This window comes from Oncorhynchus gorbuscha, linkage group LG06 (genome assembly GCF_021184085.1).
Source record: "Oncorhynchus gorbuscha isolate QuinsamMale2020 ecotype Even-year linkage group LG06, OgorEven_v1.0, whole genome shotgun sequence".
Classification (NCBI taxonomy): domain Eukaryota; kingdom Metazoa; phylum Chordata; class Actinopteri; order Salmoniformes; family Salmonidae; genus Oncorhynchus; species Oncorhynchus gorbuscha.
The window spans coordinates 63,806,291-63,825,548 of NC_060178.1; the positions used below are offsets into that span (position 1 = coordinate 63,806,291).

Genomic DNA, 19,258 nt, shown 5'->3' on the forward strand with positions numbered 1-19,258 from the left:
GCAGTGGTGTAAAGCTCGCCACCGTTGGGCTCTGTAGCAGTGGAAACGCGTTCTCTGGAGGGATGAATCACGCTTCACCATCTGGCAGTACAACGGACAAATCTGGGTTAAGCGGATGCCAGGAGAACACCTAATGTTTGGTGGAGTAGGAATAATGGTCTGGGGCTGTTTTTCATGGTTCGGTCTAGGCCCCTTAGTTCCAGTGAAGGGAAATCTTAACGATACAGCATACAATGGCATTCGATTCTGTGCTTTCAACTTTGTGGCAACAGTTCCTTTTACAAACTGTTGCCACAAAATTGGAAGCACAGAATCGAATGCCATTGTATGCTGTATCGTTAAGATTTCCCTTGTGGCAACAGTTTGTAAAAGGCCCTTTCCTGTTTCAGCATGACAATGCCCCTGTGCATAGTGGGGTCCATACAGAAATGGTTTGATGAGATCGATGTGGAAGAACTTGACTGGCCTGTGCAGAGCCCTGACCTCAACCCCATCGGACACCTTTGGGATGAATTGGAACGCTGACTGCGAGCCAGGCCTAATAGCCCAACATCAGTGGCCGACCTCACTAATGCTCTTGTGGCTGAATGGAATCAAGTCCCCGCAGCAATGTTCCAACATGTAGTGGAACCCCTTGCCAGAGGAGTGGAGGCTGTTATATCAGCAAAGGGGGACCAACTCCATATTAATGCCCATTATTTTGGAATGAGATGTTCGACGAGCAGGTGTCCACATACTTTTGGCGATTTAGTGTATCAGCACTGGTGATGATGAAAGATGATACCCTTTTTACATTGTGTGTTTCTCATGATCTACGGCTTCTCCTGGTCTCCAACAACATGTGATTGTAGTTATGTCCTCCTCGGGTGAGGTGGGTTAGGTTTGTGTGCCAGTGCAATGTCATTTATCTTCTTACCTTTGGGGTTGCTCCACAGTTTGGGAACCACTGGAATATAAGACCGCATAGTTGTATATGTTTTCAAATGTTACGCTAAGAGTAGTAGGCTATTTATGTGTTGCACGTTTCCTCACAATTGTTTTCAATGTTCTGACTCCTATTCTACTCAATGCATTGAAGAATTAGTCAAGTGCATTATATTGTGTTGGAAATAGAATGACGTTTCTAAAGGAGGCAAATTATTAGTAGGAGAAGCTTTTTTTCTTCATCATTGTGATGTCCTTAGATGAGGTCTTTCATCTGGAAGACTGTCTTTTCTGCAGCTAGGCAACCTGGTGGTGTGTGGGGATCATTTGCTTGATGAGACCACACACAGATGTAGCTGCAGGATCTTCCTCTAACATGGCTATTGCTTCTGTGGGGGTCGACGCTCTCCAATAAAGTTCCATAAACAATTTAAATGATATTAATCCAAGCTTTCAAGATACCCATCCACTTATGATTAAGTTTTTTTCATGCGCGAGAACTAATAGATTTAGTCTAATTTGTTACTTGTGACTTCGTCTGGTAGTAATTATTATGAGGAAAATTGGATGACATTTTATCTTCTGACGATAGATAGGAAGTGTCCGCCGCTCTACACGATCTCATTCTCTATGCTGTGTTATATATTATTTTAATATGCAACAGACGTTTTTGTTAGAAATAATTAGTTCCCCGGACCGAGCAACTCTTAGAACCTTTTGTCCCTCGAGTATTGTGGTAGAAAAGTTTAGTGAAGGTAATTCTTATTCTGAGCATGTACCATCGTCATTCTACAGTGCTTTATGTGCGGAGTTTGTACTCTGATGTGATCGGGGTCTGAAAAGGTTTTTCTGTGAAAGCAGGATATGATGGTAATCCTCAAAGGTAATCCCTCGTCCCTGGTGGTGAGGGCTGACCCAGAGCTAACTGAACACACAGTTAAATGATGGGTCAGTCCATTGCTCTGACTCGGTTTGCTGTCTGTTCAGCTGTGACTCTGGATTGTTTTCATATGAGCCTTGCATAAACCAAAGTTACAGAATGATCCAGACAAACTTGGCTACTGCTCTGTTCAATCGTTGGGAAACCTTGGACGTTTTTTTACGTCAACATTTTTCAGAGACAGCCATGTATGCACTAATGAATGAATCATACAATCAATTTGACTTTGTTTTTTTAACAATAACATAATGGCAATCATTTATTTAAATGGTTCTCTATTTATAAATGAAGATGTCGCCTAGGCCTGTTCACATGAATGCATATTCAGTAAGTGTGTGCATAGATTGCGTTATTGAGCTTGTTTTGGCGGATGTCATCTGTATCCACATGAAGATTTGTTTCCCTTCCATTTGGGACTTATTTTCTCATACTGGTCAACAACCTTTGCATAGAAGTAGCTTATTTTAGAAGTGTGTGCTCGGTCTCTTTAACCGGTAATGACGTCGTTCACGAGGCGAGAATAATATGTATCAATATTTAATTCTTATGTGGTTTCTTGCAATAACCCTCTGACTTTAGAGAACTGTGATTCCTAAAAGATGTGTCTGGAGATTTGGTGAACTCCGTCAGATTTGTCTAAAATCCTACATTAATCAGGAATGAGCAGGGTCCGCAATACCGTTAGGACCCCTTATTCATGTCCTTATTACAATGTAGTTTAATAAGACCACTCATGGTCTCTAAAGTTCTACTTTTGATAGATTCAAACGACAATATTGGCATCGTGGTCACATCCCTAAAGTGTCAACTCCCTCTGCCTGATAGAAAATGTTGGTTCAAGTGTGTTACATTTATTTAGATTTGAGTCATAAAGCATCTGAGGAAAAGCAGAATTGCTACTGTCTATACTACTTTAATGAAGAAAAATTCCATTTTTGTCAACTCTGTAAAATATCAACTCAGATTTTGTTTGTCATCTGATAGAATAGTGTTTATTAGGGATTTTCAAATGAATCATTTTACTGATGTTTGCATTTAACTTTTTATTTTTAGAGGCAGAAATGTCAATTTTGAGGATTTATCAACTCCGTCACTGGAGTACTTTGTCAATATTCTGAAAACATTTGAATCACTGTTCTGCCATCTATACTTAAAGTATTTGTGTGCTAGATGGAAGTGAGGATGTTTGCTCTATAAATGTTTTATGTTCTAAATCTAGAAAAACATGCCAAAAATACTAACAAAATTAGCCCTGGAACATGTAATAGTGCTATAAAGCAAAATCTGATGTTTGGAAGCGAAATTTTAAAAAGGCTACTTCATATTCATTTCCAGCACCACCCCAATTTTAACATCCGTGTTTGTTTTGTAGTGAAAAAGAGAGGAATATTAGTATTTACAATGGCATCAATCAATTAGCAGGGAATACCTCATCAAAATTGGTTATAATCACACGATGCACACTGATGATGTCATTGAAAACACAAATATATATTTATTTTACTACAAAACATAGAAACACGCAATTTTTGCATGTTGATGTTGGGATGGTGCTAGAGATGATGAATATAAAGTTGGATGTTTTAGAAATGTCCCTTTAAACAATCATGGCCTTTAAACACTTGTTGGACAATAATTGTAAAGATGAAATTCCTTTTATGTTATTGAAATAAATCCAGTTGCATTTTTTTATTTATTAGGTTACTTCACATGGTCTGAATGCTGATACTTTGCTCTTAAACAGCAAAATATTACCCCAGCCCCATGAGGGAACAAAATGTCTACCACGTTGCGGGGTTGCGCTGCGAAACTGCGCTACGTCACTGAAGCTACCGGTATCTTCTTGCATTGTAAAGTTTTCTTGCCTGTATGGGCGTTGTTTTGCGTACAGTTACTTTTCTTCGTGCCGTGTCACATTATTCAAGTGTGCTAACTTCTGTGCAGCATGAGTGGGGAGCTAACATGATGCAGCCCAGTCTCCCAGTGCAGGTAAAGTGGAGCAGGCACAGTGCTTTCGCACTCTGAGGACATTGGCTGACAGTTGATCCATGAGACACATTTGACAGAATTACCGAAAGTAATAACTTCTAGTACCGCACTGTTTTTCATGTTCAAGTACAGAAGTTTGCGTATACTGTGAAGCACTAGTGGGTATAGTAGAATCCATTCACAATCTGTGGGGATAGGAGAATCTGTGGTGATCTATCCACATTTTGTGGCGATTTTATGGTTCGCTTATGTTTTTGTCCAGTTATTTATGAATATTAACAGAATAGTTGCTCACAGACCTTTAGCCATTCCCAGGAATAAAATGGCAAGTTGGCACACTACCAAGGAAATAAAATCACCTTGAAAAACCCTTTTCATTGCGTTCTCTCTACAAATACTTTGCTTATAATGAACCCTTAGCAGGAGACATCACTTCCCTGACTATGGACAGATTATTGGCATGTGTGATTTCGACAAGGTTCATAGACTCGCCCGAAAATGATTTTATGCTTCACATTCCGTTTGTTCTGAGCTGAAATGGGCAGGTAGGCCTGTATCAACGTAGCCTCCATTCAGAAGGATTTGCTTTCTAACGTAATTCAATAATAGTTGCATATCAGGTGGAGGTAGCTCATAGCTTTGTGTATGTAACCGCAACTGCCTCTTTGTCCGATGTTGTCAGTGTGTGTGTCTGTTCCTGTATGTGTGTTGTGGTGTGCATTTAATGCGCCCCTGGTCTCATAATTAAATAACAGGAGATAAAGAGATGAGTATTGTAATTGGTCCTCATTATCTTTTAAATGCCTCAGACACGCTCAAGCGTGGTGTGTGCAAACATGCAGCCGGGGCCGTCTGCTATTAAATCACAATGTTTACTGCTGCTTCATTGTCGCTGGCCTTTCTCCTATGTCATTGTTGTGATTAAACATTTGCCTTTTAAAATGGACTAATATTTCAATTGACATGTTTTATCACCCAATTTAATAACAAATGGTGTTTTTGGTGATGAATCTACTGTGCAGTATGGTCAGTGTAAGTCGGTTCAGTGTGTGCGCTGATGGAAGCCAAGGGCTCCTCTCACTCTGTTGTATCGGCGCCAGCCCTCGGAGCCATGAGCTGTCAATCAATGTCAAGAGGTTGCTGGTAATATAAAAATGAGAAGACACCTAAGCACTCCTGACGTCTTTAAAAAAATAATATATATAATTTTTTATATAACGTGCTGCGCTGAGGAGTGGAGGGAGGGGGTGTTCCTTCCAAAAAGCATTAAGTGCAAGGCAGGGGGCAGGCAGCCCTGGGAGGCTGATAACTGTGGGTGTGGTGACAGAGGCAGACTTGATATTCAGTAGGAGTGTGCCACTAATGATCAACTGTCATATGCTGCTAGAAGGAGGGATTGAAACCTCCATCTCATTTCTACTTAATGTACTGCTTTCACTTTCCATTTTGTCTACCATTTACCTTCACTAGCGTTACATTTTTTTCTTACATGATGCTTGTAGAAAGAGCTAGCACAATTTCCGTATAACGGTGTAGCAGATGGTTATGGATGAAGACGGTCATGAAAATGAAAACTTCATAACCGTTTAAACCTTTTGGTGTGGAACAAATCGCTGGCTGAAGATGGGATGGTCGGGCATCCGTGCGTTTGAGTCCGTAACTTGCTGAAACAAGCAAAATAGTCTGGTTGCCAAGGCAAAGCCCCCGCAATGCAGCAGCACATATAGAAATAGAATGAATAGAATGGGCTTGGAACCTGGCGATTTGACGGGTACACTTGCAACACTCAGTCGTGAGACGGAATTCCCCTAGACCAGAAAACATTATTTTCCGTTGGCCCCCATTGTAAAAGCGCCAACTGCTGTGTTTAATGTACGTGTAACCAGATGAAAAATCCTGATTTATAGTTCACAGTTCTCCCATGTAGAGAATTAGAGCCCTGTGGCTTCAGGTTGTTCGGCGTGGGAAATTGTGGGGACCAGGTGTCCAAGTAGGCTACACGTAGCCATGTGTGTGGAAAACATTTCCTCACAGGTAAGATATTGAACTTGTTTAGTATAGTCTGTTTGTAACTCCACTCACTACTTGTAGCTGTATAGTCAGTTTTGTTTGTTGGTCTTTGCTAGCTTAATATTCCAGTCATTAGCTGCTAGCTCCGTCATGACAAGGGTCATGTGGGAAGCCCTACGTTAGATTTTTTTACAAGTAGTGAGAATGCTCAGGAGCAGCCGATGTTGAAAAGTAATCTTTAGATATGTTGTACCTTTGACTAAAACAAGCTTTCAACAAGAAAATGTGTTTGAAAAGGGTTGTTTTTGCAGTGAGCCAATGGGGTAACCATGGGTGGTTTTCCCCCAAGGCGGGCGGTCTGCGACATTCTATCTAATACCGACTTGGAGTATGGCTGCCTAGTATTCTGACGCAATAATTCCATGGTTATGTTGAATGTTAATTCAAAAGATGCTAATGTATGTGGCTCATGCAATCTATTGAGTTGAATCAACAAATCACAGCACATACACTACATGGCCAAAATTATGTGGACTCTTGCTCAAACATCCCATTCCAAAATAATGGGCATTAATATGGAGTTGGTCCCCCTTTGCTGCTATAACTGCCTCCACTCTTCTGGGAAGTCTTTCCACTAGATGTTGGAACATTGCTGCGGGAACTTGGTTCCATTCCGCCACGAGCATTAGTAAGGTCGGGCACTGATGTTGGGCGATTAGGCCTGACTCGGTCAGCATTCCAATTCATACCGAAGGTGCCCAATGGGGTTGAGGTCAGGGCTCTGTGCAGGTCAGTCAAGTTCTTACACACCGATCTCGACAAACCATTTCTGTATGGACCTCGCTTTGTGCACAGGGGAATTGTCATGCTGAAACAGGAAAGGGCCTTTTACAAACTGTTGGAGCACAGAATTGTCTAGAATGTCATTGTATGCTGTAGCGTTAATTTCCCTTCACTGGAACTAAGGGGCCTAGACCAAACCATGAAAAACAGCCCCAGACCATTATTCCTCCTCCACCAAACTTTACAGTTGGGCAGGTAGCTTTCTCTTGGAATCTGGAAAACACAGATTAGTTCGCCGGACTGCCAGATGGTGAAGCGTGATTCACTCCAGCCGATGCTTGGCATTGCGCATGGTGAGCTTAGACTTGTGTGTGGCTGCTCAGCCATGGAAACCCATTTCATAAAGCTCCCAAAGAACAGCTATTGTGCTGATGTTGCTTTGTGAAAGTTTTGAACTTGGAAGTGATTTTAACGAGTTTCAGCACTTGGCGATCCCATTCTGTGAGCTTGTGTGGCCTACCACTTCGCGGCTGTTGCTCCTCAATGTTTCCACTTCACAATAACAGCACTTACAGTCGACCGTGGCAGCTCTTGCAGGGCAGAAACTTGACAGACCGACTTGTTGGAAAGGTGGAATCCTATGACGGTGCCACGTTGAAAGTCATTGAGCTCTTCAGTAAGGCCAGTCTACTGCCAATGTTTCCGAATGGAAATTGCATGAGTTGTGTGCTTGATTTTATACACCTGTCAGCAATGGCTGTGGTTGATACAGCCCGAATCGACAAATTTGAAGGGGTGTCCACATACTTATAGTGTATTTTAACATTGTACTTACTGCTTTGCTCCTATGGGTACAATAGCAATGGCCGCCAGTCCACCCATTATGCCATCATTGACTTGAATGGGGATGCCCATTCTATTCATTATATTTCTATGGCAGCACCTGCGGTCAGGAGGAGAAAGTGTCAAAATAAATACAATTCAATAAATAATTGAGTTTATTTTTGCTATTTTTAACGGTTATTATGGTGGCCACGGTCATTTGGCTGGCTAATTACAGTCTTCCAAAATTCCAGCCCTACTTGTATAAACAGTTACATATTCTTTTAATGATTTGGTGACATTTTTTTCTGGAGGCCTAGGTCCTTGCAGCTTGGATTGTGTGGTGTTTCGGAAAAGTGGCGGTACCTTTGCTTCAGGAATGACACCAAACACATCAATCTGTCTTTTGAAATCTATTAAGATGGGCTACTCCAGTCCAAACCCATTCTCATACCATGCACCATTCATCCAGTGTCGATACATTTAAAAACCTGGCTACTAGCTTTATTAAGGGATAACACACTAGATGACATTAAAAGCATCATTAAGGCTACAGCACCACACTCCTCTGTCTCCATTCATGCTCTTCATCCTCAGTGTGCTGCCTAATAGCTGCCTTGCTGTGATGAATTTCTTAGCCCAGCCTTCCCATGCTCTCCTAAGAGACACGGAGGGGGGGGGGGGGGGGGGGGGGTGTTGTGTCCCATTGCTTGGTGTGGCCCCTGCCTACCCCTCTCCCCATCCTCCCTCTCCCCTTAGTCTATCTGCCTCAGGCCATACTCATTCCTCCTGCTAATCTTCCAACTTGGCTGCGCCGCTTGCGTATTATTCCACATTAGTCATCGGTGTCTTGGCAATCCTTTTGGGACGCATTACACCACCGCGCACTCCATCACAGGAAGTTAGACCATTAGTGAGAGGTAATGCCTTTTAATGTCACTGCGAAACTAATCTATTTTAATTGAAAATGACATTTATTTCTCCCCTCACTCACTCCCCTTTTACCAAACCGTCCTCACACGTGAGCATGTTAGGAACAGCTTGTTAGACAGGACAAGCATCTCGTCCACAGTTTTGTGAATCGTTCTCTGTGTTGTGCATTGGTGAGGAATACTGCATTTGGGCCAAGTGCTTCTATCTACGCGCAGAAACCATGGGCGGAGATGGCTTAGCTCCACAGCATTAGCATCTCCTCCACTCTTCCCTCTTGTCTTCGTTCCGATTCCACCCTTTTCAAAAGCAGATGTGATTTATAAGCCATCCATGTTTAATGGGCCTGTACATTGATGTAGTGGGTCATCTGAACAAGGGAGGCTTCCAGAGAGGGGGCTGGACAGGTTATTCATGGCCCAGACCCCATAATCTCATGGAGAGGCCCTTGTGGGGATCGTGACTGCCCTATACTGCTCCAGTTCTCAGCACCTCGACTACATTTCTACAGTGCTCGTCCCTACTGCTGGACATGTTCCTAGTGGACCTGGATCCACAAGGCGAATGCTAAACGACTCACCACCCCAGATTCATTAACGCTTCCCCTCCCCCTATTTGCATATGACAATCTACCCCCGGCTGGCCGCCTATTCTACTATGGAATTTTCTCTGTATTGCCGTTTTGAAGTAGATATGGGTGTCTATGCCGATTGGGTTAGCAGTAAGGCGGTAAAGGCAGCGGTAAGTATGGATCGCAGGCAGGCCTCCCCGTGGTAAGAGTACTCATCATGGTAAGGGCATTGCCTTCGTAAGAGCCTTTCCTTGAAAGCATGTTGTCCTTTCTGACATTACTGGAGCACTGTGGAACAAATGCTGTGCACATGAGGATTAACCCAAACTCGTTTCCTAGGCAGTCCCATCCTTACTCTAGCTTCAGGAACAGGCAGATGGAATTAGGGCTGGGAGCGGATGGAGTCAATAGTGGTGCTTTGCTGTGTTTCTTGTCGTTATCCTCCGCGAGCACATGATGTCATTTAATAGCACCTGGTCTGATTATAACGACCCTTTTTGGTTTTGTAGCACGTGGTGTGTCCTAACAGTGTGTGTTGTTCACTTGTGTAGTTACCCAGGTTGTACTTGCTAGCTACTTCATCTTGCGTGTCCTTGACCCCATTGATTCACACACAATGTGCACATACACACGCTCACACACACAGCACATTGAGGTAGGTGCAACTGACACGATTTCAAGTTCCTGATGTGCGTTTCCGATTGCAGTAGCAGTCGACACATCTGAAACCGAGCTGTGAAAGCTGAAGACTCTCTCTGAATCCTAATATTAATCTGAGTAGGAGGGAATCTAACTAGTGGAACATGTTGTAGGCATGCTATAAGCATGTGAATAGAGGTGAAAATACAGACCCCATCCAGCCCCTTTGAATATGTGACAAACTTCCTGTTACGCACCCATCTTCACCGTATGTCTCGTATCCTTACTGGTATCTATGCGTTCGGTCTCACATACTCAGACAGGCATTTACTCATGCATACATTCTCACACAGAACCCATCATAGATTAGGCTTGAGGCTAATCCAATTCCTACATTCTAACTTTATTGTTTACAATTTCCCTATAGCACAGTACATCTAGAGTTTATCCATATATTTATAAAAGCTTTACATTTTTTATACAGAAACAGGATTACTGACACTACCCTGAAATCAACATGAACAAATACGTCAGTCCCCCCCCCCCCCCCCCTCCAATAACCGAACAGAGCGTGGAAAAATATGCAGAAAGAGACGGTGTAAGTCAGGCCTTATGTTTTAGTAAATGCAGAATAGAGCTTTTCTTTCTGGCGCCCACAAGGTCCTTTCCACTCCTGTGGATGATTTCATCGCCACCGCAGGCTCTCCTGTCGTCTTTCTCTCCACTTCCCTTTTTATTGCAGATCTCCAGTTTGGTTTTGAAGTCCCAGGTGGTCAATTGGAATAGAAATGTTTCCTAGTCATTGCCACTCCTGCCCTCCTCGCAGATCAGTTCTTGCCGGGAGCGAGATAAAGACAATAGAGATCGCTCTGTTGTGATCTGTCAAATCATGAGAAGCAGTGACTAACCCTTTGGTTTTGGGGGGGTGTGTGTGTGTGTGCGGGCGCGTGTGTGGCCTATCTGACGGCAAGCAGCACATTACATTAAAGCTCCTCCAGAGCCACATTGCCGGGGTAACGTGCGCTGTGACATCCCACCAAGCAGTTTAAAATGCTGTACCCGGAAGATTACCAATGTGATATGGTGAGGTACAGTTCATCTGTAATGGCTTCCCAGTGTTCTTTGCATACACTGCCTCCTCCACGCCATGCTCCTTGAACCATCCAGGCCAGTGACATCAGTGTCCCTTATTCCGTTTTTATAATCCATTTGACAAAGGAGATTTGTCAGTAACACTGTTTCCCTCATCACGCCAATGAGTCCAAGGTGATGTTCCACTGCAGGCTGTGCTGGCCTGTAGCCTGAGAAAGTGAACCCTGGCTGGGGCTGGGCCAGTGTCTGTCTGCCCATCCTGGATGCAGATCCAGCACAGCTATGGTCCTGATGTAGCCACCAGCTCACTGTTATCTCCCTGGTTTGTGGCTGTGAGACGTCTCCTCCACGTAACTGTCCACCCTCACTCTCTGTGTTGGGAAACTGCTCATGTCGTTTTTAACTAGTATAAAGTTAATGGGAGGAGGAGCTCTGGATTTCAAGTCCAGTATATGTTGATTTAGAAAACTTGGTTTGTGCCTTGTCGTTTGAAGGATCACTCCAACTCTGGCTTAAGTCACACGACAGTGTATATGTAAACAAAGACGATGACAAAGAGGTTGAGGAAGGTGCCAACGATGCCCAGCAAGGCCAAAATGGACTCCTCCTGCTCTTCCTTGCTCTCCAGCGCCCGCACCTCCTCAATAGTTATGACCGTGGGACCCATGGCCATAATGCTCGCTCAACCTGGCAGGGGTGCTGCTGGCACTTATCTGCAGAGGGAGAGAGGGGGATGGAGGCAGCCCCCGTGACATAGGCACATACAGAGATACAAACATTAGAGAAAAGAAACAACGCAAGCCCACAATCAAGAGAACACAGACAATGGGAATTAATGTAGAGGTTTGTTTTAAGGTTGCACTGCTACGATGCATCCAACTCTCCTCCCCACTCGTCCTCTTCTACATGTGCTTTATACGGCGCCCTGGGGAAAACTGAACCAAACAGCCCTCGACTAGCATAGCCAACAGAATCCTCAAGAATAAATCAATGGTGATCGAACAAAACCATTCCTATGCTCTGTTTATTCATTGCCATAGCTGTTGTGCCCACCACAATAGAATCCTAGTATTCAACATCCCTTAATGTCTAGCCGCAACACAAAAGTTAAACGCCCCGCAAATGTTCAATGACATTGGACGTGTCAAAACTAGCATAATTTAATGCTCCCATTTAGAGCCCCTTACACCCACCCTCCCTCCCTCCCTTTTTTCGCCAAAGGTAGTTAAGGATTTTCTGCCCACCACTCCGTGTAAGTGTCCCTATGGCGCCGGTGGTCTAGCTGGTGTCAGACCTCCCAGGGAAATCTACAGGGAGGTAAACAGTCAGTGACACTGCCACATCCAGCCAGGGCTGAGAGGCAAAGCTACAGCCACAACACCGTCAACAATAAGCAGCCCGCGGAAACAGCTGCCCCCCTCGCTCCCTGAATCTCAAACAGGCAGTTCCTACCATCCATCCGAAGAGAGACAGAATAGAAAGGCGGAGGTGAGCTGAAGAAAGAGGGGTGAAAAAGGTTTCTTACCCTACGGCGTGAAGAGTGGGGTGACATCCAGCATGCTTTTGGGTCCTGAGCGGGGAAGCATGGCCACACACGGGAGCCTGCATTACTGGGAAGCGGGGGAGGCTGGCTGCGTAGGCTCGCTCCCAGCGTCGGAGAGAATGAATGAAAAGGAAAAGGAGATCCTGGCTCCCAACTGCGCCTTGGTGCGTGGCTCTGCGCAGACACAGCTCTCTGTGAAAAATCACCCCCTTCTTGCCGTATGAATTCTCCAGTCCTCTGTGCCACCCCCTGGGTTAAATGCTGCCTTGGTGTTGGTTGCGCTATAGTCTCCGTTTTTTTGCTTTTGTTGTTTTATTCCTCAGTTCTCCTCCACCACAGCTGAAGCACTAGGGGGCTTGGAGAAACCCTCTCCCCATACGCTCCCCCTCCCTCCCCACTATGATTCCCATCCTCCCGCCCCTCTCTTTCCAATTCCAAATTCCACCACAGCCCCCCTCTTCCTCCTCCTCAGCTCTTGTCTTTTTTGACCCTCTTAGCAGCTCAAAGAGTGAGCGCCACAGTCTCTGTGACAAATGTACACGCCCCCTCTTCTCTCCTCCTTTCTTGCTTCCCACCTTCGGGAGCAGAGCAATTAGTGCCTTTCAGAGGCGCCTCTCTATCTCCTGCCGCTGAAACCCGGAGGCCCAGTCGCGTATGGTTACTCTGGAGACGCTAGTGCTTGCGGCGGCTACTACAGACAGCCCACCGCTCAGCAAGTGGTATTCCAAAGAGCCAAGTGCAACAGTAAAATCCCAGAGAGCTGGAAAGCCTGAGTGCTGCTGCGTAGCTGTTGCTATGTTGGTCTGCACCTGCAGCTGGTGGCGGCTGTGTTGTGGCGGGTCCCCTGTGCAAGCCGTGGGAGAGACGTGCATTGCATAACCAAGCGGAAAGAGAGAGAGAGGCCGGGTCCTTGTGGCAGGAGGGAGGGGAGAACGCTCAAGCGTCCCACAGTCTCTTCCTCGGCGGCTGGTTGAGCACACACAACCGGGGCTATTACTGCCAACGAAATTGTGTTTCTTTTTTTTTAGTAGAGAAGAGATGAAGCGACCTCTTCCTCAACGCAGCAGGGCGGCAGAATGCACGTAGCACACAGTCTATCCTTTTGTCAGGCTCGGCTAGACTGGAGAAGAGGGTGGGGACAGGAATAGGACGTGGCTAAGAGATGAGGCGTAGTGGGGGTTGTAGAAATATATGTTCAGGGGTCTCTACTCTGAGAAGCAGTAGCAGCAAAATGGTAACTCTTTACCTTTTTTTTTTTTTTTTTGTCATTTCGCAGACGTTCTTATCCGGAGCGCGTACATGTTCATACTTTATTCATACTGGTCCCCATGGGAATCGAACCCTGGCATTGCAGGTGCCATGCTCTACGAACTGAGCCACATAGGAACCTTTTGTTCCACCCCCCGATTTTCTCTCATCCTCACTAGAGGGACTGTTCCCCCTGAACCACCAAATTGCACTGTCATGTTGTGTGCAAAAATCTTACCCCAACCAGCATGCAGTATGTCCGCCATCGCCCCCTTACATACATTAGACTCCCCAATCAACATGTAGAGGTGCTGTGGTGACGTTGACAAACACGAGAGCGTGCACTCTCCATTTCCCCAGAAGGATTGGATCATATACGTTGACGTACATTTAGAAAACACAATCAAAGTTTCCTCAGCAGTGATTCACTCTAGCCCTTCAGCGCTCCTCCTCCTTCATTTGAGTTGCCCTCCTGATATTTAACTTTCTCTCATCTTATTCTTACGTTTCAATGAAGTACAATATATGGTTATCAGTCACTCTATGATTTTTAACCCGTTTATGCGATTAAGACTGTTTATTTTGGGTTTCTGTCGTGCGAACGATCTTACTTGTGAATGTGTTGGCTCAATTTTTATTAACGTCCCCATCCAGTCTCTTTCCAGCCCGGTCAATTATACAAGGTCCTCAGGCCGGCTCCGCGGTTGCAAGCCTGTTTGGAGTCTTAGCAAGCCATGACCATAAAGGTCCACTACTTAACTATAGGAATTGGCTCTGCTTTGAAAACAGATCATACTGCAAGTGTAATGTGTATTTGTATTTATTATGGATCCCGCAGCAGCTACTCTTCATGGGGTCCAGTTAAATGAAGGCCGCTATACATTACTATTTTTTAAACATTACAATATAGTGCGTATGTAATCGTGTGTGTATGCATGTGTTTGTTGCTTCACAGTCCCTTCTGTTCCATAAAACAGTTACTTGATGTGGAATAGAGTTCCATGTATTCATGGATCTATGTAGTACTGTGCCCCTCCCATAGTCTGTTCTGGACTTGGGGACTGTGAAGAGACCTCTGATGGCATGTATTTTTAGGGTGTCCAAGTTGTGCTCCAGCAGTTCAAAAAGACAGCTCGGCGCATTCAACATGTCAATACCTGTCACAAATACAAGTAGTTATGAAGTCAATCTCCTCCATTTTGAGCCAGGAGAGATTGACCACACGACTGAACAGTAGTACAGGTGTAACAAAACTAGGGCCTGTAGGACCTGCCTTGATGATTGTGCTGTTAAGGTAGAGCAGCGCTTTATTATGGACAGACTTCTCCGCATCTTGGCTACTGTTGTATCGATGTCTTTTGACCATGACAGTTTACAATCCAGGGTTACTCCAAGAAGTGTAGTCACCTCAACTTTCTCTATTGCCACTTTATTTATTACAAGATTTAGTTGAGGTTTAGTGAATTATTTGTCCCAAGTACAATGCTTTTAGATTAAGAAATATTTAGGACTAATTTATTGCTTGCCACCCACTCTGAAACGAACTGCAGCTCTTTGTTACGTGTTGCTGTCATTTCAGTCCCTGAAGTAGCTGATGTATAGTGTTGAGTCATCTGCATATGTAGACACTGGCTTTACTCAAACCCAGTGGCATGTCGTTAGTTAATATTGAAAAAAGTCAGGGGCCTTGACAGCTGCCTGGGGAATTCCTTATTCTACCTGGATTATTTTGGAGAAGCTTCCATTAAAGAACACCCTCTGTTCTGTTAGACAAGTAACTCTTTATCCACAATATAGCAGGGGGTGTAAAGCCATAACACAAGTGTTTCCAGCAGCCGACTATGATTGATAATGTCAAAAGCTGCACTGAAGTCTTAACAAGACAGCCCCCACAATCATTTTTATCAATTTCTCTCAGCCAATCAGTCATTTTTGCAAGTGCTGTGCTTGTTGAATGTCCTTCCCTATAATCTTGCTGAAAGTCTGTCAATTTGTTCACTGTAAAAAAAAGCATTTTATCTGGTCAAACAATTTTTCCCCCCGAAGTTTACTAAGGGTTGGTAACGGGCTGATTGGTCGGCTATTTGAGCCAGTAAGGGGGGCTTTACTATTCTTAGGTAGCGGGAATTACTTTTGCTTCCCTCCAAGCCTGGGAGCACACACTGCTATTATCCTCAGTCATTTTCCATCCAAGTTGTCAGACCCTGGTGGCTTGTCCATTGTTGATAGACAAAGGGATTTTTTTCACCTCTGCCACACTCAATTTACGGAATTCGAAATGATGTTGCTTGTCTTTCATAATTTGGTCAGATATACTTGGATGTATCAGCGTTTGTTGCTGGCATGTCATGCCTAAGTTAGCTAATCTTACCAATTAGAAACATCATTAAAGTAGTTAAAGTAATAAGTTGGTTTTGTGATGAATGAGCCATCTGATTCAATGTATGATGGAGCCGAGTTTGCCTTTTCTCACAATATTTAATATAAGGTAAGGTGCTCCAAAGCTTTTTACTGTCATTCTTTGTTTCATTGTGTAGTTTAAAAACATGTATTCAGTTTAGCTACATGATTTCTCAATTTGCAATACGTTTGCCAATCGGTTGTGCAGCCAGACTCATTTGCCATTCCTTTTGCCTCATCCCTCTCAACCATACAATTGTTTAAATTCCTCATCAATCCACAGGGATTTAATTTTTTTCAGTAATTTTCTTAATGGGTGCATGCTTATTAGTAACTGGAATAAGCTATTTCATAAATGTGTCAAGTGCAGTGTCTGTTTGCTCCTCATTACACACCATGGATCAAAAAATATTCTTTACATCAACAACATAGGAATCACAAAAATCTTATTGTATGACCTCTTATACAATATATTAGGCCCAGCATTTGGAACTTTTGGTTTTCCTAGATATGGCTACTATATTGTGATCGCTACATTCGATGGATCTGGATACAGCTTTCAAGCTAATTTCTGCAGCATTAAAGATTTGATCAATACACGTTGATTTAATTCATGTGCTGTTTGTAACTACCCTGGTAGATTGACTGAGAACCTGAACCAGGCACTGGTTACAGTTTGAAGCTTTTTCTTGAGTGGTCAGCTTGATGAAAGCCAGCCGATATTTAAGTCACCCAGAAAATATACATCTGTTGATATCATGCACATTATCAAGCATTTCACACGTTATCTAGATACTGACTTAGCACTTTAGTCTATAGCATGGACTTAACGTGAGCCAGATGAACTTGTAGCCATATTACTTATTTAACATGAGATCCTCTCTAAACTTTCCAGGAGTGTGGTTCGGTATATAAACACCTCCACCATTGGCATTTGTCTTTCCTGTAAATGTTATAACCTTGTATTGCAAAAACTGTATCAAATGTATTATCTAAGTGAGTTTCAGAGATGGTCAGAATATGAATGTCGTCTGATACTAGCAAATTATTGATTTCATGGAAGTGGTTTCTTATGCTACATATGTTAACATGGGCTATTTTGAGCACCTTCTGGGATGCTTGTTTTGATTGATTGCTTTATTGGGAAGGTTAGCAGAAGTAGGTATGCTCATGTTATTTATGTTAGTGCAGGGTGATCTGCACACAGTGGACTTCCTACTAGGGCACACCGCCTCAGTGCTAACAGTATAAAACTAGTTCATAGGCACATGACTGCATACAATAGCTGTAGGATCAGCAGAGGCATTCAGGGAAGTTAGAGGAACTTAAATGAGGTTACTTGCATTGTCTACCAAAACCCCTGGTATAATGTACATTTGCTTAAGCATTATGACAACTCAGCGTCACAATGGTAGTAGGGATTAACTGAGCTGGGCTTGGGTCATTAAGTCATTGTCTCAACGCAGCCTTGTGAAAGGATCTAGGAACCCAAGTGATTTGGGTGGATCCCATCCTCCTTATAAAGCATGTTTTAGTTTCCAAAAGGTATCGAAATTGTCCACCAAAGCTACACCCTTTGAGCTTCAATAATCGTTGACAGTACATATCATGTATACAGATACTGCTGTTGTATTGTGTAATCTTTGGTCGATACATTTAATTAAATGGAACGATCATAAAAGAATGGCTAATAAATCAACAACAATATACATGGTTACACTATTACTTGTAAGTTATATACAATGTAAATACTTAAGGGGATTAATGGTCATAGGATGTCTCTCAGCCTATGGCAATCATACAGCCAAGTTTAGTTGTTTACTTGAAGAGATCTACCTAGAGATCAGCCCCCCTCTTCCAATTTGTTGTGGCTATAAAATTCAAGAAAATTGTGCAGTGAATTCTGCTAGATGAAAAGACTAAATTAGTATGACATCTGGGCATTTACAGCATAGACTTTTGAGAATGTGCATACTTTAAAACTATTTTTTGTGTGTGTACTCAAACGGTCTACAGCCAGTATGGGTATTTGGACACGGCCCCTGAGTTGACCGTTCATGTGAACACTTATCGACCAGTATCCACTTTCAAGCCAATTGTAGAAAGCTCTTCAGCCCTGGCTTTCTGGCTTTGCAAGGAAGCGTTCAGACATTCCATGAGAGAATTACCTCCAACTGGGCTGAGTGGATGAACTCCTCTCTGATCATTAGGATCCACACATACCAATCACTCTAATGCTGGGAAATTACAGACCAGGGCAATTATCAGCAGGGCGAGTTCTACAGAGGCAGCCTCCAGGCAGCCCATCTTTTTTTAAATGACTCCAATCAGAGTCATATTACAACTTTGGCAAAATGATTAAGATCCCTAGTGTTTTGTAGCATTCAGATAAACTATGTCTTCTCAGGAGGACTGGAGAGGCATTTTACGGTTCAGAATTTGTGCTTGATAAGGAACAAACAAAAGCTAACACAATTTAACTTGATTATGGCTAGATCTCCATAGAATTTGTCCCTTAAATTGATCCACCAACCCAAATGTTGATTATGTCCCTGGTATAATGTACTGTATAATGCTAATTAAGTGGGTGCTTAAATTTGTCCTATTTCAGACATGTACAAGTGTTTTTTGTTTTATTTTTTGCATACAAACTATCGGTCAAAAGTTGAGACCTACTCTTTCCAGGGTTTCTATTCATTTGTACTATTGTCTACATTGTAGAATAATAGTGAAGACAAAAACTATAACATAACACATGGAATCATGAATCATATTTGATTACTTTATTTCATTCCAAGTCATCTCATTTCTATAAAGCTGCTTTCTGACAAATCACTATTTTAGTAGTTCGTCAAAGTAAATAAGGCATACTTTTATGACTGCTGAATACCAATCACTTAGATCATGTGTTTTACCTCACGATGCAGCCTGCGCTCTATCCTGTGTAGGCGAGCAATGGATTATGGTCATTGTAGTTAATTACCGCTTTTTCTGCACTATGTTGGATATTGTTATTTTGGTAACTCCTTACTACACTGAACAAAGTATAAATGAAACATGTAAAGTGTTGGTCGCATGTTTCATGAGCTGAAATAATAGATCCCAGAAAGGTTTTATATGTGCAAAGATTTAAATTTCTCTCAAATTTTGTGCACACATTTGTTTATATCCCTGTTAGTGATAATTTCTCCTTTTGTCAATATAATCCATCGACCTGACAGGTGTGGCACATCAAGAAGCTGATTTAAACAGCATGCTCATTACACAGGTGCACCTTGTGCTAGGGAACAATAAAAGGCCACTCTAAAATTGGCCATTATCTCAATGTCACAGATGTCCCAAGTTTTGAGGGAGTGTGCAATTGGCA

The 19,258-nt window shown here is 43.2% G+C and overlaps 1 protein-coding gene and 1 long non-coding RNA gene across 2 annotated transcripts in view; one reads left to right on the forward strand and one right to left on the reverse strand.

Annotated features, from left to right (window-relative positions):
* LOC124038225 (baculoviral IAP repeat-containing protein 6-like) overlaps positions 1-19,258 on the forward strand; it is a 135,782-nt gene that overhangs the window by 83,092 nt on the left and 33,432 nt on the right.
* Positions 9,991-12,598, reverse strand: LOC124038226. The gene is made up of 2 exons (XR_006839328.1): positions 12,226-12,598; positions 9,991-11,413 (listed from the first exon to the last, which is right to left on the reverse strand). It is a non-coding gene; the product is annotated as an uncharacterized LOC124038226 (long non-coding RNA).